The sequence below is a fragment of the Paroedura picta genome, chromosome 3, assembly GCF_049243985.1.
Source record: "Paroedura picta isolate Pp20150507F chromosome 3, Ppicta_v3.0, whole genome shotgun sequence".
NCBI classification, from domain to species: Eukaryota; Metazoa; Chordata; class Lepidosauria; order Squamata; family Gekkonidae; genus Paroedura; species Paroedura picta.
In genome coordinates, this window is record NC_135371.1 from 144428236 (window position 1) to 144451124 (window position 22889).

The following is a 22889-nucleotide window of genomic DNA, read 5'->3' on the forward strand; positions in this document are numbered from 1 at the left end:
TTGTTAAGGAACCCAGAATTAACAAAGGGTGGCTCTAGGAATCACAAGGGATCCTATGGTTTTGCCATAAAGTTTCCAGTGATATTCACAACTACTCTTTTTTTACCTCTAGTAAGAACTTCTGATAAGTACCTGAGGCTACAATTTAACAAAAAAAGTCTTGATCACTGCTGCCCCCAACCTTCCTGCTAGTTTCCAGGTAAACACAAGTAACAGATTCATAGAGTTGGATGGGATCATACAGGCCCTTAAGTCCAACCCCCTGCTCAATGCCGGATCAGCCTAAAGCATACATGATATATATCCAGCTGCTGCTTACAGACTGAAAGTAAGGGGGAACTCATCATCTCCTTAGATAGCTTATTTCACTGTCATATTAATGGAGCTGAATAAAATTCAGATTCCCATATATTTACTATATCCAAATACCATACCATTATTGGGTTTTGGTCATATCAGGAATACCAGTATTTGGGCATTCAATTATACTAGTATTTTTGGAGAAGGGGGGTTGTATATCTCTACCTAGGACTTCCAAAGGACTTGTTTCCAAGAAGGAAAAAGAAAACAATTCTGTAGGTTCTTTTACTATCATCTGTATAGGAGGCAATATCTGGAACTGCATCCTATTGACTGTGAGGATTTACTAGGGCAAGCAATTATGGGGACAAATAGTGAGAAAGTGTCTGCAATCATTCTACTAAGGATCCCACAGCTAGCTGTACCAGGACATGGTCACCCAAAGTGCTAATACAATAAAGAATCTTGTGGCAGCTAAAATACTGAAGGTTGTCTCCTGAGCAGAACTGCACCAGCATAACAGAATCTCCCAATTTACCCAGCTGGGTGACCTTGGGCTCGCCACAGCACTGATAAAGCTGTTCTGACCAAGCAGTAATATCAGGGCTCTCTCAGATTCACCTACCTCACAGGCTTTCTGTTGTGGGGAGAGGAAAGGGAAGGTGACTGTGAGCTGCTTTGAGACTCTTTCGGGTAGAGAAAAGTGGCATATAAGAACCAACACTACTACTACTACTACTACTACTACTACTACTACTACTACTACTACTACTACTACTACTTCTTCTTCTTTTTCTTCTTCTTCTTCTTCTTCTTCTTCTTCTTCTTCTTCTTCTTCTTCTTGCTACAGCCTTTTATGCTTCCCAATGAAGGTAAAGCATAGACATATCACTTGCATTTCAACTGTAACAAATTGAAAAGGCTAAAGACTACTTCAGAAGCCTGAAATAAAACCTCAGTGTGTAAATACACATACATTCCTTCTGAGCTGAAGGAATAACAATATGCAAATCAATATATCTACTTCTCAACATGGCTCTTATTTATGAGTACTCAAATCCAGAAATTGGGGCCATGGACAAGCAAGAGAAATCTTTTAAAAAGAAAAGCACTGTGATGTTAACCTCCCAAATAATAAAAGCAGTGTCTATAGTTTTAAGAGGCAAAAGACTTCCTTCAGAGAGCAGACTGGAACCAATATCACCTGTTCCTTATGATGCTTTTATCACATGTGCTCCAATCAAACCATGGTTATGATGCTTCAGTAAATCATTCTCACCTGCTAGGATTTCTAACTAGATAGTCTTTCCCAGCTGATGTATATACCTAATTCTCAATATAATCTTTAACCGCTCCTGCGGAGTGAATAAAATAAAGCCCTAAGGGCTAACGGGAAGGAGTTAGGGTGGGCTCTGTCCGTGATAAAAACTCGGAGGAGTGAATCAGATTCGCCCCTCCGAGTGCCACTCGAGTGCCATTGCCTGCTTGGCCCGGCCTCGCCCGCCAGGGGACTTGCTGTGCAGAAAGACAAGCAGCCTTCCTACACGGTGAGCCCTCCCGGCACCTTCCCCTTGCCCTCGGGACAGAAGCTGGGATGCCGCGTCAAAGATGCGGCATCCCAGCTCCTGTCCCGCCCGCCCCAAGGCTCACACACGCTTATAGCTATCCCCTCTCCCTCAAGCCCTGCCCATGACGCCGCGCCTCCCGACGAGACACACACACACACACATTCACGCTCTCACCCACCGTGAAAGACCCACCTCCCCCCACATAACCCTTCCCACGCTGCCACCGCTTCGACTCCTACACATACGCTCCCACACACACACATGCAAACACCCACCCCTCCATCACCCCCTCACCCCCAATAACCCCTTCCCACCCTGCCCCCATGCCACTATGCCTGCCGCCATCCCCACCTTTCCCACCCCCACCCCGCCCGTCCCTTTCCCTGCCCGAACAACACTCACTCCGCGCTGCCTTACCTTCCTCCCGCACCTCCAACGCCCTTTTCTGCCTTGCCGGGAGCGGTGTGGCTAGGCCGCACATCCTGCGTGCCCGCCGCCACGGCGCTAGACTGAACCAGGCATGCGCGTACTCCGGCGCATGCCTGGTTCCCTTTCCCTATGCATCCCCGCCCCACCCCTCTACCACGCATGCGCACCATCCCGCTGCCGCGCCGCCCTCCCCGTCGCCGCGCTGCCCACCACTGCTCAGCCTTGCTACTGCCTCCCCCAGGCCCACCATGGACCACACCCGACGCCGCGACTTGCCTGCCTACTCTCTCTCTCCCGCCCTTCTGCCGCCTACAGCCCCACAGCCACGCCGCCCTCAGCACCCAGGATCCCTGCCAGGTCAGTTGCCGCCGCCTTCCGCCTCCCCTTCCTTACCAGGCCCACCCAGACCACTCCCGCAAGTGTGCCTCCCATTGATCGGGATGGGTGGCTGCCTGCGCCCGCCCGTCTCCCTTCCCCATACTCCCCTTTCAAAGCCCATTTTTACAAATGGGCTTTGAAACTAGTATATATCTAATTCATAATATGGCCCTATTTGTGGGTACTGAAATCCAGAGATTAGGGCCATGAGCAGACAAGACAGATCTTTCTACAAACATGAGAAAAGCCACAGGTTTGGGGGGGGGAGCCCTGAAAACTAAAAACAATAGCAAAAAACACTGTGAGGTTAGTCTCACACCCAAAACAAATGAAGTCTATTGACAATCCCTAGGCTGAACTGTGACCATATAAAGTGTAGCAATGGACAATGCCACTCAGAAATGGCTGATTTGGGTTCTTTTCAGTTTATCCAAACCAAACTGCCCATCCCTAGTCATAACTGAACTTTGTGATGAAGATCAAAACCGTATAATCTCCCCTGTGCTGCTTCAATTCAGACACTTAAAGGACTCTCCTACAACTGAACCTCTGATGACTGAATTCCTGATTGAAGACAAAGAGGTTACTATTTCATATTCTATTACAGAAATCTGTGTCCTTGTCTGCAGGAAATGGAGTGCTTTGGTGAATAAGGAGTTTATCAGCTGAGTTATGAGTTTAATTGCATTTGCTGGAGTGACTATAGGGATGTCAATCTTATTGACAAGTTTATCTTCTTTCTATTGTTCACATTTTTTTCTTTCCCTCATTTGTATTTTGTGTTGGTCTAAGACTGTAACAAATACATTACAATTGTAGCTCACGTAAGCAGCAAGCCCACCTTGTTTACAGTACAGAAGAAGCAGGAGCTATCCATTTTCAAGCTGAAACATGCTTTATTGTAGAAAAAGAGTCACATGTTTGTTACGTTGTATTGGAGAACAGATTTTGAAACCCATAGGGCCATGTGAGCCATCTCACAGCCAACACAAACATGCTTGTTTGGTTTGGTATCGGTAGTCATGACAGGTGAGGTTACTATTGTTTTATGAACAGTTTCTAGGCTCTCTGAATAAAATTCTGCTGTGAGATGCCTCACCTCATGTTGTTCTGACAGCATCATTTCACCTGAATATTTGAAGGCGTTGACTGCCACAGCATCACTTCTGTGTTCTGCATGGTGTCCTGCTAGGCATAATTGTGTTTCTCATTGGCCATCAGTTCATCATGACATCTTCTGTCCTCTGCAAGGATCTCATCATGGCATTTGGTGGCCATTGCTGCAGCATCTGCTGGGCAACATCATTAAGCACTGAAACATGTATCTTCCAGTTTCAAGTATTTGCCAGACATCTTGCTGAAGACAACTCTGCAACTGGACATTTCAGCTGTTGGGGGGGGGGGGGGCGTCTGTTGTATCAAGGAAGCAGAGATTGTTTTCAGTTACTTTAAATAGAATTAAAGGAGAGACTTGCAAAGTGCCCAACTCCACCCCTTCCAATCTGGTAGATGCCAGGATGGTGTGGATGGTCCCTAAGCATTTTCCTGTTTGTTGTATGCCGCATATTTCACACAGCAGAGAAAAAAGGAAAAACATCTGCTGCAGAAAGGCCCAGTAGTGATCTCCTCAGAGAGAGTAGATGCACACATGCTATAGTGCAGGTTCAGTTAAAGCAAGATTCAGTTTAATGTGTGGACATCTAATACACATAAAACTTACTGCCTTGCTCATCAGTTCCTGGCGTTCTTCTATGTTTCCTTGTTCACCAGATGTGTCACTCTTCCCTGCTTTTGTAGATAAAATATGATGACATATGAAAGGGAATTTAAAAAGATAATCATTTCATCTTCTTGGAGTAAATCAGTGTAAAATTTAGGGAGGGGGGAATCCCCAAACAAGAAATCAACTGACTAAACCAATTCTAAAACTTTTAAAGACTATGCCCTTTCCCCGAATCTGTTGTAATTCTTTGGATGACTCCGGTAGCACTAGCAATCTAACGTTACTGAAACCTAAAAAGAGAAGCAAATACAAACCAGAGATGCTAAGCCTTGAGTGGGACATGCAATGTGAGATATTCCTCCCCTAAAATTCAAGGTGCTCACAGTACCTGAACAATCATGGCAATCTGTTCTTTGAAGCCAGCCACAGCAAAAGGAAAACATATGAGCATCAGAAATGGAAAGCCTGGAATGGGGCCTGTGATGGGCATTCCCCCCCAACACACACATATATCTTCCTAAAATTCCAGGCACATAAGGAAAACATACGGGCACCAGATAAAGCAGAACATGGAGTAGCAGGCATGGTGGCCACCCTTCATGCACGCAACATTCCAGGCAGTCTGGTAAAAACACTCACTGCAAAAAGAAGAGACTGTGTCATTCTGTACACCAGAGAAAATTAACAGCACAAACACAGCTTGGTGTAGTGGTTAGGAGTGTGGACTTCTAATCTACCAAGTTGGGTTTGATTCTCCGCTCCAGTTTGGTGTAGTGGTTGGAAGTATGGACTTCTAATCTGGCAAGCCGGCTTCGATTCTGCACTCCCCCACATGCAGCCAGCTGGGTGACCTTGGGCTCGCCATGGCACTGATAAAACTGTTCTGACCGAGCAGTGATATCAGGGCTCTCTCAGCCTCACCCACCTCACAGGGTGTCTGTTGTGGGGAGAGGAAAGAGAAGGCGACTGTAAACTGCTTTGAGCCTCCTTCGGGTAGAGAAAAGCAGCATATAATAACCAACTCTTCTTCCTCCACATGCAGCCAGCTGGGTGACCTTGGGCTCGCCATGGCACTGATAAAACTGTTCTGACCGAGCAGTGATATCAGGGCTCTCTCAGCCTCACCCACCTCACAGGGTGTCTGTTGTGGGGAGAGGAAAGAGAAGGCGACTGTAAACTGCTTTGAGCCTCCTTCGGGTAGAGAAAAGCAGCATATAATAACCAACTCTTCTTCCTCCACATGCAGCCAGCTGGGTGACCTTGGCCTCGCCACAGCACTGATAAAGCTGTTCTGACTGAGCAGTGATATCAGGGCTCTCTCAGCCTCACCCCCACCCTACAGGGTGTCTGTTGTGGGGAGAGGAAAGGGAAGGTGAATGTAAGCTGCTTTGAGACTCCTTTGGGTAGAGACAAGCGGCATATAAGAACCAACTCTTTTTCTAATGCAAAGATTTCATAGGAATATCTGTTTAATTTTAAATGCATTTGCTGCACCTAAAAAATGAAGTACATGAACAAAAGGCCCCAACCCCACCAAAAGCACCAACCTTCATGTATGGGGTCTGGGCAGATGACCAAGACAAAAGCTGCCAAGGATAGTATGAAGACACACTGTTTTCTTCAAAAGAGCAATCATGCTGGATCATACCAGCGATCTATCTAGTCCAGCAATCTATTTCATAAATATCTTATCATGCCCTCCCTCCTTACAGTGCAATCTTATGAACAATTTCTTGGGAGTAAGCCCACTGAGTAGATTTCAGTAGGATTCTGAGTACAGCTGTTGAGGATCGCACTAAAAAGATCCTTAGCTTTTCTCATGGTGAAGGTGACCCATTCCCTTCATCATTTTGATTTCTATTTCTTCACCTTTTCCACTACTCCAAAATCCAATGTATTCCAGATGCAGAATACATAGCTTGGAGTATCATCAGTTTACATTTGTTTCCCCAGAACTTGTTTTCCTTCTTGCCCAATTTTGGGGAGATTGCCTCTTTTTAAAGGAAGCCTTCTTGAACTATGGGTTTCTTGATTTTTTGCTTATTAATTGTGCTTCATGTCATCTTAGATTGGGTGCCTTTCTGAATTCGAGGTAGACATTCTATCTGCCCTTAAATTATTCTGGATTTTAAAAACATTCACTATGCAGTCAGATAATGTAGTTCAAGCTCTCCTTATTTATTTTACTCATTTACATTATCTATAGTCTGGCTTTCTCACAGAGCCTCAAGGAGGATTACACATAGTGTGTCAGTACAACCAACAAAATGTGACATTCAATAACAGGTCCCAGGATCTGAATGATTGATTACATTTTAATACTGCCCTCCCTTGTGGCTCAGGGTAGTTTACAGCAGAGATTCCATTATAATGTGTGGTACAGTATTCAGGAAGTTAAGAAATTAAACTCAATAACTTATGTTAACATTATAAACATTCAAACTGTTAACCATATAACCAAATAATCGTATTGTAACTATTGCCAGGACTGATGATGCCACATCTGTCATGGAAACTGATGTAGGAACAGAAGTAACCTTTCCTTCCCATCTTTACTGCTGTGTAGGTCTTACAATGAACTGAATAGCATGATCTATCAGATTCAGTCTGATTTCTCAACCAACACCATTTCATCATCTCCTGACCCTTTCCCCTGGCACCACTTGTGCTCCTTCTCAGTCATCTGGGGTAACAGGGCTTGTCAGTATCTTGGAGAAACATTTATAGTGTATCAGAATCTAGTCAAGTATCTCCAAGCCCCTGCAGCCTGCATAAAGGCAATTGTATCCTCCCTGCCACTCCTACTAGGGTTGGGTGCTTCGGCACACTTTGGCCGCTTCGACGATCACAGAAGCTGGAGGCAGCCAGTGCCACAGCATGGAGAAATGCAGCATCACCCCTCCCCTCCGTGCCATGGCACTGGCCACCTTGGGCTTCTGTGGTCGCTGAAGAGGCCGAAGCACCCAACCCTATCCACCATTTAGATTCCCTTATGGGGACAGGTTGCCACTTGCTTTGAATTTTATTACTCCAATAGGCTGGACAACAATAAATGCGTATTGGTGCCTAACCCACTTCCTAATCGATTTGGTTTTGCATTTTCCAGATGTCTATTGGACTTCTGGAAAATCAATCCAGTACATCAGTCATGATATAGACTTTTCCCTAAACCTTAATGTGTAAGAATTGGCTGTTCTCATAATACCTTGTGCCCATATTCTAAAATTCTGCCTTATTTCTCTTGTTTCAGCCTTTTCCTAGAATTTTCATCTGAATGACCATAAATAAATATTGATGGTTTCAGCCTTTTCCTAGTAGTCACCCCAACTTTTGCTCCAGTGCAGTCAAATTCTTGACGAGCCCTTTGAATCAGGTTCAACCAGTTCAACAGTTCACTGGGGAGTCATGGAACAGAACAAGTCACTGTTTAGGTCAGCCACTCTCAAGGGCCATTTGCTCTTCTAAAGTGTCATGCCATTTGTTCCTGAAGACAGAGGGGGGGGGGGAGAGAAAATCTGGTATGAGAGACCAGTGCCAGGGAAGCCTCAGAATGAAAAGAGGAAACAAAGTTTCAGAAACTACACACTGAAGCAATTTTGAGAAAGGCATTTAGAAGCAAAACTCAACCGTTAGCTTAAAATTAAAATCTGATGTTGTGGGGGGAGGGTTTTGGCTTCAAACACCAGTTTCAAATGAGCGTCAGCACTAGATATAAGGAGGACCAGAACACTTCTGAAAGTAAAACTACAGACACCAAAGCTGGGGGAGGGGAAGGAAGACAGCATGAATTAGAACAGCAGCAGGATACATTAGGGTAAGAACATATCTCTGAAAATGTGTTACTTTTGTGCAGATTAAAATAGTTTATGAGAACTCCTTGGCCTTACTCAGAAATTTGGTTTTGTTTCACTAAATCCCAAATAGCTGCAAAACACAGTATCCACTGTCTATCCCAACACAGTATCCAGTTTCAAGCAAAAAATTACTATTGTGCAAAATAAATATTATAATAATAATCCCCTCATGGGATGCTAGTTTACTGTGCTGGTATGTCGTGTGTGCTCCAGTTAAGCAGAGGGCTATTGTCATATCGAAGGCTACACCTGGTTGTTGCCAACACAGTCTCCAGAACACACACAGTCAAGAGAATTAAATTAAATGTCACATCCAGGCCCAAGCCTGAGATCTTTAATCTTCCCACTTCAAGGAGGTACAAAGGCAATTACAAAGTATTAAAGCAATACATAACACAGACTTAGCAAACCAGTCCACCAAGAGGTCTGGAGCCATATTTTCAATCTGAAGCTGCATGGAGGACCTTTCAAGGTCCACAGTTCAAGGTCCACAGACAAAGGAAAACACGGTTAGCAGCAAGGCACAGACAGACTCTGTTTATCAAAAGACTTAGATGACAGAGTAGTGTGAGTGAAAGTTGCATCCACAGATTGCCTCTTCTCTGATTCTTGCTTTTATCAGCCTAATTAGCGAAAACCCAGGATTTCTTACTCACTGAGTCCTTGGTCCTGCATCAACTCTGTATTAGAAGCCAAGGCTGATAGAGATTGTGCTCGTAACCAAGCACTCTTCTGCCTCTTCTAATCTGTTAATCTTGCCGTTACTTTCTGACATTCTGATTACTCTGGGGACCCCAAAGGTGAGAGGCAAACTGATTGCTGTTCTTTTGTTCCCTGCCCAAACTAACAGCCCTCATTCCTTGAGGAATCTTTTGTTGGTTCTGACCCTGTCTCCTGATTCTCAAAGGAAGAGGCAGCTGGCTGACATAATACCTAAACTCTTGGCAGTGTAGCTTCTGTCAGGGTATCCCATGACAGATGTCTGCTAAGGATTCAGACTAAATGCCGTGCTTATCTTCAGCGTAGTGTGGGCCCATCTTTAGCATGGAGCCTCAGTCTCCAGGATAACACCAGAGCTGACCATCACTCACTGGACTTTGTAGCAGCAAGCTGCCTGGCACAGAAATCAGAGGAACACCAGGGAATGTGTCAAGCACATTAACTGGCTGCCCTACAGTGCCTAATTACAATGAGGAGAATCTGACAGAAAACGAAACCGAAACCAGAGAGTGAGGAGAATCTGACAGAAAACGAAACCGAAACCAGAGAGTCTGGTGAGATACCAACAAAAGGGCCCAGGAATGCCTCTTTGCTCCTTTAAGAACTCACTACAATCCCACAGATGCACTGAAGAGGGAAAAGTGGAGAGACTGTATAAAAATGTGAGCCTGGGTGCAGACTCCTTTTATAACTCAGAGGTCTGAGCAAGTTCCGGCAACGGCCAGCAGGTAAAACTATCAGTTTATGTTCCTATTCAAAAATTAGAAATTTACTGCCACTCAACAAATTAAGAACCTTTGCCACCAAATTGGGTCCGGAAAAATGGAAAACAAGAGGGTGTGAGGCTCTAAATTGATAGATTTACCAGACATGAGCCAGTAACTGAGAGTCCCATGTGAGATATCAGAAAGTTGGCTCAGAAAATAAATGGGTTGGATAAGGAAGAAATCTGATTAATTTGATTTGACTAATGATATAAGTTGAGATAACTATGAATAATGGAATCTGGCTGAAGATATATATGAGGCAAAATCAATGAATAAATTGTAATCACTGTTCAACCTGGGAATTTGGGTAAAATCTGGGGGAAATTTTATCATTATGTAAAATAGTTAGATAATTGAGGAGTGGCGTGGGAAAATTTTTATATAGGAATATTTACAGTGGAATTAGGAAATGATTGACTGGATAAACAGAAAAAAATAAGAGGGTAGGACTATGACTTTGTTGGAATTTTATGGGAATGTGAGATTTTATTGGTTTTATGCGTTAACGTTGTAAACCACTGCAAGCTGGCTGGACAAACAAAGTAGGGCAGGAGAAAAGGTGCTAACAGAATGATATGTAGGGAGGCCAGGGAGGGGTTGGAGATCCCAACAATTGAGGAACCAGGGAGCTATATCAGTGGGAGAAGATGTTGTTTATATATTATTTGTTTCATTAGATTTGTAGGCCACCACTCCTGGCCAGTTGGCTTGTGGCAGTTGTCATCAAAATCCCAGATACAAAGTAATGAAATAACAAGACAATATATTACACCAAAAAGTCTCTTGTGGCACAGAGTGGTAAGGCAGCAGTCATGCAGTCTGAAAGCTCTGCCTATGAGGCTGGGAGTTCAATCCCAGCAGCTGGTTCAAAGTTGACTCAGCCTTCCATCCTTCCGAGGTCAGTAAAATGAGTATCCAGCTTGCTGGGGGGTAAACGGTCATGACTGGGGAAGGCACTGGCAAGCCACCCCGTATTGAGTCTGCCATGAAAATGCTAGAGGGCGTCACCCCAAGGGTCAGACATGACCCGGTGCTTGCACAGGGGATACCTTTACCTTTACCTTTACAATACACCAATTTTTAAAAAAACCTCTCCCACCCACCTAATCCTCCTTACTGCCCCAATAGAAGAGGAATGCTACCCAGATGAGGATTGTGGGGAGAATTTAAGGAGGGGGGGGCCCATAATGTCTCCTCAGTCTGGCCTCAACCAAAAGCCTGATGGAAGAGCTCTGTCTTGCAGGCCCTGTGGAAGTTTATTAGTAGCACCCGTAACTCTTCTGGGAGTTCATTCCACCAGGCAAGGACCAGACTGAAATGCCCTGGCTGAGGCCAAGCGAACCTCATGAGGCCGCCATTGTGCCAGCATCCGTGCCTCCCCCCCCCCCCGCAGTGCGGCGCTCGCTGCACTGGGAGGCAGCAATCGCTCCTGGCACAGTGAGTGTGCATCGCATGGGGGAAGGGAGGCATGCCGGTGCCCGTGCCTCCCTCCCCCCCACTGTGGCCCGGTACTGAGTCCTCCACGGCCCGGTACCAGGCTGCGGCCTGGTGGTTGGGGAACACCGGTCTAAAAGGCTTTCTCCTTCAGGGCACTTCCCACTCCAACAGTTCCAGGTATTGAATGGGTAGGTTTGGTATGAGATGCAGTAGAGTGTGTGGTCATCTGGATGGTGTACCATTCACCTAACATACCAACAGACGTCCTGTCTGGTTTCCTGGAGCAAGTGGCTGTCTCAGCATTGCAGCTCCCTAGGCTATAAATCCTGGGAGACTTCAACATTCATGCAGAAAAAGTCATCCATGGTGACCCTGGGAATTCTCTCCGTTTGTAAACAATACCACACATCAAGCAGGCCATGCCCTGGAGTTAATTAGGGATGGGGATTCAAATGGATCCAATCCAGGTAACATGCATGCCATGGTCCGACCATTTTGCCCTGAAGGCTGGTATCAACACTCTGCTCCCATCCTGTATAGACAGAGAGCTAATTTATGCTTGCCGAAGGAGATTTATGGATCCTATAGGGTTACAGAATGCTCTGTGGGATCCAATGCCCCTCAGTTAATCAGTTGATGAGCTGGTAGAGGACTAGTATTGCTGGCTCTCTGAAGCCATCAAAAATTCCCCAATGCCCTCTCCTCTCCTGACCCAAGTCAGCACCTGGTATACACAGGAACTAGGAGAACAGAACCAGGTGCTGAGATGGCTAGAGGAAATTTGGCAGAAAACACATGATGAAGTAGCAAGAGCATCTTATAAGTCACTTATGAATGCTTGTGAGATGGCAGTAAAGATCAGAAAAATGGCTACTATGTTTCCTCTATTGCATCCTCTAACTCTTGCCCAATAAACTTTTCAAAATAATTTGGTCATTGACCCTAGTGAGTGGACAGGACATTCCTAAATTGGCCATTAGCTGTGAGGCATTTGTGAGTTTTTCTGCAGAGAAAATCTTGTCACTCCACCAGGACTTTCCCACCAAAATTGACACAGATACTAAACTGGAGGCCACTTGGCTATCTCAAGGTCCAACTTTGGACCACTCCAGTCTCTTTCCTCAGTCAATGTGGACAGAGCTCTGACAATTATGCATCTCACCACTTGCTTCCTGGACCTGTGTCCCTCCTGTCTGGTGAAAGCCAGTGACAAGAGGGTACAGGAACCACTCCAAGGCACTATCAACCTATCATCTAGGGATTTTCCTAGAGAAACTGAAGGAACAGTGGTAAGGCTGCTTTTGAAAAAAAAACAACGCTGGACAAAACTGACCCAGCCAACTATTGCCTGATAGTTGCCATACATCTGCCATACTTGGGCAAGGTAGATGGGTGAGCAGATGTTTTCTGGATGACACATCAGCCCTTGGCCCTTTCCAGTCAGGCTTCAGTCCTGGCCATGAGGTAAAAATAGCTCTGATATCTAGCCAGTATCATTCAGATACACAATTCTGTCACACAGATCAGAGGATAGCCACCAAGACATCATTCCCAATTTCCATACTGATAGCTTGTTGCCTTTTCATGGTAAAGCATTTCCAGATGGAGGTCAGTGTTGTTAACTGAATTGTTTCCAGGGCTGGAAGTTGTATGTCAACCCAACCATAGGACCTCCATTTTGGCTGGATTCAACTTCAGCTGACTCTGCTTTAAATGATCCATTACACCTCCAGTAAGCTGGCCAATGCTCTTGCAGCTGTAGACAGATGGCCATCCACAAACAGTTATAACTGGGTGTCAACTGCATATTGGGGATACTGGCATAGCCTGAAATTTTGGATTAGTTGGGCAAGGGGGTGGTTAGGGCTTACTGCTGGGAGATACTTTCACCTACCACCACCCTCTGCCTCCCAACTAGGAGAAAAGAATGTAACCACTTCAAGGCTGTATCCCGAGGTTGGCTAGGTGGTGGGCAAGTAGCTCATGGTCTACCATGTTGAACACTGCTGTGAGATCTAAAAGTATCAGCAGTGCTGACCTGCCTAGGGTTAATTGTTAAACTATGTTGTTCCTGCACATGGGAAATTTGAACAGGAAGACTGGGCATATAAACATAATTTTCTGTTCTGAGTGGCTGTTGGTGTCTAAGCATTGGTGAAGGCTTGGTGTAGTGGTTAGGAGCGCGGAATTCTAATCTGGCAAACTGGGTTTGATTCCCCACTCCCCCACATGCAGCCAGCTGGGTGACTTTGGGCTTGCCACAGCACTGATAAATCTGTTCTGACTGTGCAGTAATATCAGGGCTCTCTCTGTGCAGTAATATCAGGGCTCTCTCAACCATACCTACCTCAAAGGATGTCTGTTGTGGGGAGAGGAAAGGGAAGGCAAATGTAAGCCACTTTGAGACTCCTTCGGGTAGAGAAAAGCAGCATATAAGAATCAACTCTTCTTCTTCTTCTTCATCATCATCATCATCAAGGTTACTGTGATTGCTACAGCATTATTTGTTCCCCCTACTTTACAGACCAGATCCAAGATTTATTTTGTTTTAGTAATTTTGCTGCATGTGCCTTCAGATCATGACCTGGAAATATTGGCACCTGTGCATGTCTACGACATGAATGAAATCTGCTCTTGTACAGAGCACTAACAGCTCACTCTCCAGTCCTAAATGCCTACTTATGTATGCACAGGCTCCATACATATCTTCCAGTGACTTGATCAAGTTCGGCAACTGCTATCACGAGTCCAGTTTTTTGCATTCATTTGGCCACCTGAGAACATCTGCAAAGGATTCTTGTTTGTTGTGTGTGACAGTGATATGCAAGTGGTTAAATGTTATGGATACAGGTATTGCAACTGAAATACAGAGAAAGTTAAACATCAACAGAAAAACCACAACTGGAAACCTACACACGTTCCTGCTTGTTAAACCAGTCACTAGTTTATTTTTTAAACAAATGAAATAAAACAACCAAATCCTTCCTCGCATTTCCAATGAAGGTCTTACTTCTATAATTAAACTGAGAAAGTTCCATTTTGCTTACATGCTAAATTTTCAATTTTTGCAAGGATGCTTTGAATTGAAACTCTATTGGAAATGAAGTTTCCTGCCAACATGAATATACAGAAGAAATATTTAGAAAGGAAGAAGAGGGAAAGGAAAATCAAAGTTACAATTCCAGAAAGCTCAAACCATTTCCCCAACTCCTGTCTCAGTGTGATTGCAGAATGGAATGTGTAAATATAGTCATTCAAAGGCAATTTTAATTGATGTACGTCCGGGAATCTCTTACTCATTCATGGAAGTGAAAGTATGAGCCCTACTAGTGTGAGCAAGCCCTACTCATGTTAGCAAAAGATTGGAACATTAAGCCCTAGTGCGGCTAAATGACTGGCATTAATGAAAGCAAGAGGGTTTTTTAAAATTAAGTTTGCAATCATCTTGCCCTCCTTTACCTGGAACACTTGGGACATCTACATAGCAGAGCAATGACAACAGATAAGATTCAGAAAATGGTAGTAACAATGATGAAAGGTTCAAGTTGATTTATGAGGAAAGATTAAAAGAGTAACATGTGTTTAGCTTGGCTAAATGACAGTGGAGGATGGCTATGATAACCATCTGAGGAATCCAAAGGGTGTAAACACTGAAGGAGGACAGGAATTATTCATCATGCATCAAAGAGAATAAGACCAATGGGAACAAAAAAATGACAATGTACTTCTGTGACTGCATCAGTGTGTGTGGGAAATCCTGATGTTTGCTTGTATTAGTGTATGGAAATCACTTGACTGTAAGGTTGCCAAATTCCAGGTGAGCCTGTAGTTCTCCTGGAGTTACAATGCATCTCCAGACTACAGAGATCAGAAGAAACAGCATCTTCAGAGATATGATTGCCAATTCTGGGTTGGGAAATTTTGGAGATTTGGGGAGGGAGGAATGCAGTGCCATAAAGTCCACCCTCTAAAGAGGCCATATTCCCCAGGGAAACTGATCTCTGTAGTCTGGAAAACTGAGCTTCCTCCCCAGGCAATTCCACACAACTGTATTTATTTATATCATTACAGACTAGAAAAGAAGGCAAATGGGAGCACCATTCTTATGAGGGAGGGCTGGGACTTTTCAGTTTAGAAAAGAGATGACCAAAGAGGAATATAATAGAGGTATTTAAAATTATTTATTTACTAGAATTAAAACCCGTTGTAGTAGATACAACAGGCGCTAGCAGGGGGAGGGGGAAAAGTAGCAAAGAGAGAGGGAGTTAAAAAGGAAGAGAGTGATTAAGATAGAGAGAAGAGTAAGGGGAGGGGTTGGGAAGAGTAAGGGGAGGGGCTGTCCAGTCTGTAAGGGCATGAGATTGAATATGTGTGTTGGAGGGGGGGGGTTTGTGGTGGCGTGGTGACAAATGAGAGTGTGGGTGTGGAGAGATGGGTGTCAAGAACCTGTGGTTTGGAATGTTAGTTGAGTGTGGGAGAGGACTAGGAATTGTGGCATAGAGGTTACAGATACGCTGTCAAGAGCCATGTCTTCAGATATGTGAAGGGAAAATCAGAATGGAGACTCTTCTTCAGGGGAGATTACATGGCAACCAATTCCTCCCAGTTCTGTGGCCCTGCTTCTTCTGCCTCCTTTACTATTTTTTTACAGTTGATATAATGTTATGTGCCCACATGCTTCTTTCATGGTTGCTTCTTAGAAGAAGAAGAGCTGGATTTTTGTACCCTGATGTTTACTACCAAAATAAGTCACAAAGCAGTTGACAAACACCTTTTCCATTCATCTCCCCACAACCCGCGAGGGAAGTGGGGCTAAGAGCTCTGAGAGAACTGAGAATGGCCCAGAGTCACCCAGCAGGCCTCAGTTTTCTCTAAACAGTTTAAAATTGCCTTCCCTTCCTCTCCCCATAACGGACACCCTGTGAGGGAAGTGGGGCTAAGAGCTCTGAGAGAACTGGGAATGGCCCACAGACACCCAGCAGGCCTCAGGTTTCTCTCAGCAGTTTAAAATTGCCTTCCCTTCCTCTCCCCATGATAGGCACACTGTTAGGGAGGCGGGCGTAGGGGCCGGCCCAATCAGGGTGCAGCCAGCTATGCTGGTTGCACCATGATTGGCCCATATTCACTTACAGACCCCCGGGACACACTTTTCCCACAGAGCCGTTTCACAAATATATAGAGGAACCATGGGTATGACTGGATTTTTAGACTGCCCTCCTGGCAAGCATGGGATAGAGAGAGTTGAAAAAGATAACTTCCCCCCCCCCTTTCTCTTATTACTAGAACTTGGGGTAATTCAATGAAGCTGATGGGCAGTAGGTTCAGGACGGACAAAAGAAAATCCTACTTTACACAGAAAGTGATTAAAATGTGGAATTCATTGCCAGATGATGTAGTGATGGGTTCAGGCATTTAGTTTTAAAAGGGGATTGGACAGATTCATGGAAGATAGGTGACTATTAGTCATGGTGACTAAAGGGAACCTCCACATTCAGAGGCAGTACTCCTCTGGATACCAGTGCCAGGAGGCCACATCCAGAGTAATACTTGGACCTCCAGAGGAAATAGGAGTTACATAGCACTTTCTATGAAAGTGTGTGGGTGATGAGGGGAGGAAAGAGTCTACATACAAAAAGGATCAGAGAGTGAAAATGCCAAACATTTAAGAAAGTTTGTTAAATAGATTGCAGTAAAATCCCTTCTTAAAGAGAAGCTGTTGCTCTAGGACTTCTGGGCCACTGTCCTTAAACCCTTAATGATTACCAACAAGGCAGGACGGAGCAGGAATCAAAATAGAGCCATACTCCAGTTTTTTGTCCCTCTGTCACCATAGAAGTAATTAGAAAGAAACATCTCCTCTGCCACATTGTGAAAAGAAAGGAGATATTAATAAAAGAATAATACTACAATATGAAGCACTCTACTTTCATTAACAAGAACCATATGTTGACATCACAAGAAGAATGTAAATAAAAGCCTGCACTGATACAGAGCACATGTTAGTCATGAAGCAACAATTGAAAATCCTATAGCTAGATCATTAATCTCCACGGGATCCTGTATAGAAGACGGCAGAGGGTGAATATTAAGTATGGCACTGGAAAAAAGAGAAAGTTTGATTTTACTGTGTTTTATGGGAAGTCTCTGAGAGGCAACTTGGTGTAGTGGTGAAGAGCAGCAGGCTCTAATCTGGAGTTTGATGGCCCTGTGCCTCCACATGCAGCTAGCTGGGAGACCTTGGCCAGTCACAGTGCTCTCAGAGCTCTCTCAGCCTCACCTACCTCACAGGCTGCCTGTTGTGGGGAGACGAAAAGTAGACCAGGGATAGTCAACCTGTGGTCCTCCAGATATTCATGGACTACAATTCCCATGAGTCACTTTGGGACTCCTTCAGGTAGTAAAAAGCAGGGTACAAAAAAAAACAAACAGCTCTTCTTGCAATCCAATCCCTGAGTCAGGCCAACTACTCCTTCACACTGATGAAAGAACTGTATTTCAGAGAAGTCAGAAAGTAACAGAACATGCTCTGGCTGAGGAATTTATATTTCCAGAGAGTGATCAGATAATCAGTTGATTACATTTGAGTCTAGTGGCATTGGGCAAGATGAAAAGGAAGAAGAGCTGGGCTAAATGGTTAAAGTGAACTGCAATTTGTTTCAGATGTTTATATTTCAGATTCAGCCTTTAAAAAGAGAGAGCGCGCGAGAGAGAGAGAGAGCTACTTATGACAAAGAAAACCATGTATGTTCCCACTTCCATCATAGATAAGGACCATATTACAGACATCAGTCCATCAATAGCATTTTCTGAAGTATTCAATTTTTTTTACACAACAGCTAGTTAACTCATCATAGTTGAAGGAATAATATCCACCCCAGCATGGAGAGGAGGCAATGTCCATGTATAGAGCAGGCACAATAGGGGTCAGCCCTTCTGTTCTGTCCTGCTGGGATGGCTCTGGACTCTTGGGTAACCTTCCAAACCACTGTATTGAGGGGTTCAACCATACATTGCTTGAGCCTCCTGACTCTCTTCACTGACCCACAGTTGCAGATAATCTGTCCCACCAATCCCCATCTTGTCTCCACAATTACCTTAAGTGATCTTAAGCAGGCAGAGTTACCCAGGAAGCCAGGGGAGTGTCCATCTCTCCTTGTCTGACTCTTAATGTATTTTTGTAATAAAGGGCATGTATCCTTGTATCTAGTGAAGATTTTTCTAATTTTGCCCAGAATCGAGACTTTGAGATAGAATCAAATACAGCCTTAAGCAGCATATAGCAAGGTGATGTTTTAAGAGACATATTTCTTAATTAGATGATGTAGAGTGAGGCAGTTTTCAAGTATCCCTCTTCCGTCTCTAAAACCAGCTTGTTCATGTGCAATTGCCTTTTTTTTCTTGGTTCATTCCTTCATTCTAACTAATAGGTGTCTTGCTGATAATACTTATAGGCCCATAATTTGCTGGATCAGTCTCTATACACATTAGTCAAACTGCAGCTGGAGTACTGTGTGCTGTTCTGGAGGCCTCACTTCATAAAGGACATGAACAAAATTGAGAGGGTGCAGAGAAGAAAACGAGGATGATCCAGGGACAAGGGACCAAGCCCTATGAGGAAAGGCTGAGGGACTTGGGAATGTTCAGCCTGGAGAAGAGGAGGTTGAGTGGAGACATATATAATTTCTGACTTTTATATATTTGAATGGTTGTCACTTAGAGGAGGGCATGGAGTGATTCCTGTTGGCAGCAGAGAATAGGATCCACAGTGATGTATTTAAACTACATGGAGAATGGTACTGGCTAGATAGAGGGGGAGGGAAATTCAAAATAATTCAGCAGTGGAATCAGCTGCCAAATGAGGTCCCCCCCCCCCTCACTGACAGTCTTTAACCAGTAGCTGGACTGATACTTTCCATGGTTGCTCTAGGCTGATCTTGCATTGAACAGGGGGATTGGACTACAATGGTCTGTGTGGCCCCTTCCAACTCTATGATTCTATGACTGAACAAAGAGGGAAGGGAAGCTCTGTCCTGTCCATGCCTTTTACGGTTCTTGATGGAGCATTTAACCAGACTTAAGGGCAAGGGAAGTGACTATTGTCTATCAGCCTCTACAGTGCTTTGTGAATCAGAGGTCCAATTCTGAATGTATGTTCCTCGTAACTGCAACTCAGGACAGAACAGGGATTCTGTTGGCATGTTACTCACTCCATTGCTCAGTGATCTCCCTACCTGAATTGGTAGAGGCAGATCTTTTGTTGATGACCACAAGCTTTGTGTTCTCTGGGGACTTCAATAGCCATAATGAAGCTGACTTGTCATGAGATGTTAAAGGATTCATGGAGGCCATGGTACCAGTGAAACTGCCTCAGAACATTACAGACCTAATTAATGCAATAGATCATATTCTTGATAAGGCTTTCTCTTTGCACAAGATGTGGTGATTCATCTAAATACTCCAATCTGCCCTTGTCATGTGGTTTGGACTGATGGAGAAATGGAATATTTCTAGGGGTAAATTGATCCTTGATGATAACCACTGGAAAATTTCTGATTAGCTTTTGGGATTCCCAAGCCTAATCAGTTTTCAAGTGTTCTGCTCTGTGTGCCCTTCCCCCTTCCATAAATGGGCAGGCACAGAAAGGACTTTTCCATTCTGCCTATGGAACACTTCCCCTAACCTTATTTGATGACTACCCTTTCAACTTGTACACAACACTATTACAATATTATTATTTGCCTGGGCTTTTAGTTGTGTTGCTCTTTTTCTTACCACCTTTTAGTTTCTTTGGAGGCTGCCTCCAACTCTCAGTGTGGAAAACACATGGCGAATTTTAACCTGGGAAATAAGGGGAGGAAATCCCAAATGCGGAAAGCAAATTTCAACTCGCAGCATGCAATCAAAATCCAAAGTGAGACTAAAAGGGGGGGGATGTCTCCTAATGTAGAAATGGTCCATGAGTGGGGCTGCTCTTTTGGAAAGATGGGAGTTGGGGGTTGAGCAGGCGCAGGAGTTCCACATCACCTGAAAGGTGAACATAACTTATCTTAAGTGGAGATTTGGTGAGGCTCTTCAACTGAGGTTTTGCATATGTGCACAGTGCTATTGGTTTGACTCTGTTGATAATCATAGGTGACTGGAATTCAAAAGTAGAATCCACTATTATTGGAAAATTTGGGTTAAGAGCATAAAACAAAGCGGGACAACAGCTAATAGAATTCTATGAAAACAACAAGTTATTCATTGTGAACACATGTTTCAGGCAACTGAATGGATGACTGTATACATGGACACTACCAGATGGTCAATAAAGGATTCAAATAGATTATATAATTGGAAGCAGAAGGTAGAGAAGGTCTATTCTCTTTGCTAAAGAAATTAAAGGAACTTGCGTTTATTGTTATTGTAGCCATAGAACATAACTAGGCGTGTGCATTCAGTTGACTAGAACTTAAAAATATACACAAAAAAAACCCTTGCTTGTGTATTTATTTATTTATGCTTTAATTTCTAGACTGCCCCTCCACACAAGCAGCCTCAAGGCAGTTTAAAACATACATTTACATTAAGACCAATTTAAAACATTTTTTTAATTAGCATTTTGCCATTTTCTACTCCCACCATTGTTGTGCTAGCCATTCTTTCTTACATCATGGTGGGATGGTCTCCAAAAGTGTGGTGGGGAAACCAGAATAGAAAGAAGGAAATGGAGTGGAGAGGCAGAGGAACGCGCATAGTTGTTCCTCAGTTTTTCTGGCCTCAACCATAGTCCTGGTGGAAGAGAACCATTTTAAAGATCTTGAAGAATGTTGTTAGTTCCATCATGGCCCAGGTCTCTACTGGAAACTTGTTCCACCAGGTGGGAGTCAAGGCCAAGAAGGTCCTGGCTCTGGATGAGGCCAGCCATATTTCTTTGGGGACAGGGATCATCAAGAACATAAAGCTCTTCAGGGGACATGCTGGGAGAGATGGTCCTGTAGATATGCAGGGCCCAGACCATATAAGGCAGTGATCCCCAACCCCCAGGCTGTGGCCTGGTGCCGGGCCGCAAAGGCCTTGGCACCGGGCCGCGGCTCCCTCTCTCCACCCCTCCCGCAGTGAGAAGCTCTCCAGGCCGTGAGCAAATCGTCCGCCAAAGCAGCCGATTTGCTTGCTGCCCGGCAAGCTTCTTGCTGCGGGAGGGGGGGGGGAGAGGGAAGCGCGGCCACCGGCACGCCAGCGGCACAAATGCACAGGTACGTAGGGCTGGCCTTTTTTTACTGGTTTTGTGGATTTGGGGGGGGAGTGGAATTCCTACTGGGTTTTGTTTAAAGGAGACCTTTTGGGTAGTGACAATAAGAAGCAAAGCATTGCTTAGGATCAGCCGTTCAGTGATGCTGGAGTAGGATTATGTAATCAGAGATTGACAACTTGATGCAATATCCAATCATTTATTGGATTAGGAACAGCCTATATCCAGAAAGCTTTCCCCAGTACTTCCTAATACCCCCCCCCCCTACTAGAAATATCTGAAATTGGGTCAGGAAGGCTTTCACTGTGCATAAGTGACCTGTGATGCACCAGCTTTTTAAACTTTAAAGGGACATTCTTTTAAGCAGCCTTGGGCCATCTGTGCACTCCAATCAGGGGTGTGCACTTGCAGATTTCCTATACTTTGCAACAGGGTTTTGAATGGGATAGAATGAAATACAAAACTTCGGATTGTTCCATGCATGCTGATTGCCCAGCACAGGGCCGAGTTCTTCCTAGGCAGGTGCATCACAGCCAGCTCAAGACGTAGACTTGTTAGTATCTCTGGGGTTAGCAGTGTTTCTCTGTGAACAACCAAACAGGGAACCAGAACCCCATCCTGACAAGACAAGTTAGGAACCTTAAAGGATGAGTTGGGGGAAAAAAACATTACACTATAAAATCCAAATATTTATTATGGTTACATGCACATAACGAGAGTTTAAATCACTGATAAGACCTCAGTTGTATATACCATGTAGTACAGCAAGTATAGATTCAACATAAACACATGGAACATAAAAGGTTCAAAACCCAGATATGTTTTGACCTCTAGGGGGGTTGTCCTCAGTAGTCAAATAAGTTGAAATGCACTTGTATAGTATGTCAGGGATCCAACCATTGCTGTTCTTCACATGAGAATGCACTTTGAGTGAGAGTCAGGCAACACTGGGGTTTGTATAGAGACATCTTTGCTTAGAATATGGGCATTTTGAATCAGTTTTTAGTATTTGGATTACAACTACTAAACTTTTGGTCTATTTTACAGAGTGGTGTCTTTTAAACAGTATTTCGCAATGTGGGCTCCATATTAGTCATTCTTATACATATCAGTTGGACTTTCACTTTCTAACAAGTAACCACCACTTTTATTTTTTTATACTAGCTGATAATAAAAAATACTAATAAATATATTTAAACCATTTTTTACAATTAAGGTAAAGGTAAAGGTATCCCCTGTGCAAGCACCGAGTCATGTCCGACCCTTGGGGTGACGCCCTCTAGCGTTTTCATGGCAGACTCAATATGGAGTGGTTTGCCAGTGCCTTCCCCAGTCATTACCGTTTACCCCTCAGCAAGCTGGGTACTCATTTTACCGACCTCGGAAGGATGGAAGGCTGAGTCAACCTTGAGCCGGCTGCTGGGATTGAACTCCCAGCCACATGGGCAAAGCTTTCAGACGGCTGCCTTACCACTCCGCGCC

The 22889-nt window shown here is 44.3% G+C and overlaps 1 long non-coding RNA gene across 1 annotated transcript; it reads right to left on the bottom strand.

The window, feature by feature from the left end:
• Positions 1 to 3657: 3657 nt before the first annotated feature.
• On the bottom strand, positions 3658 to 4925 carry LOC143831342 (uncharacterized). Its single transcript, XR_013228838.1, has 3 exons — positions 4787 to 4925; positions 4396 to 4463; positions 3658 to 3964 (listed from the first exon to the last, which is right to left on the bottom strand). It is a non-coding gene; the product is annotated as an uncharacterized LOC143831342 (long non-coding RNA).
• Between the last annotated feature and the right edge of the window lie 17964 nt (positions 4926 to 22889).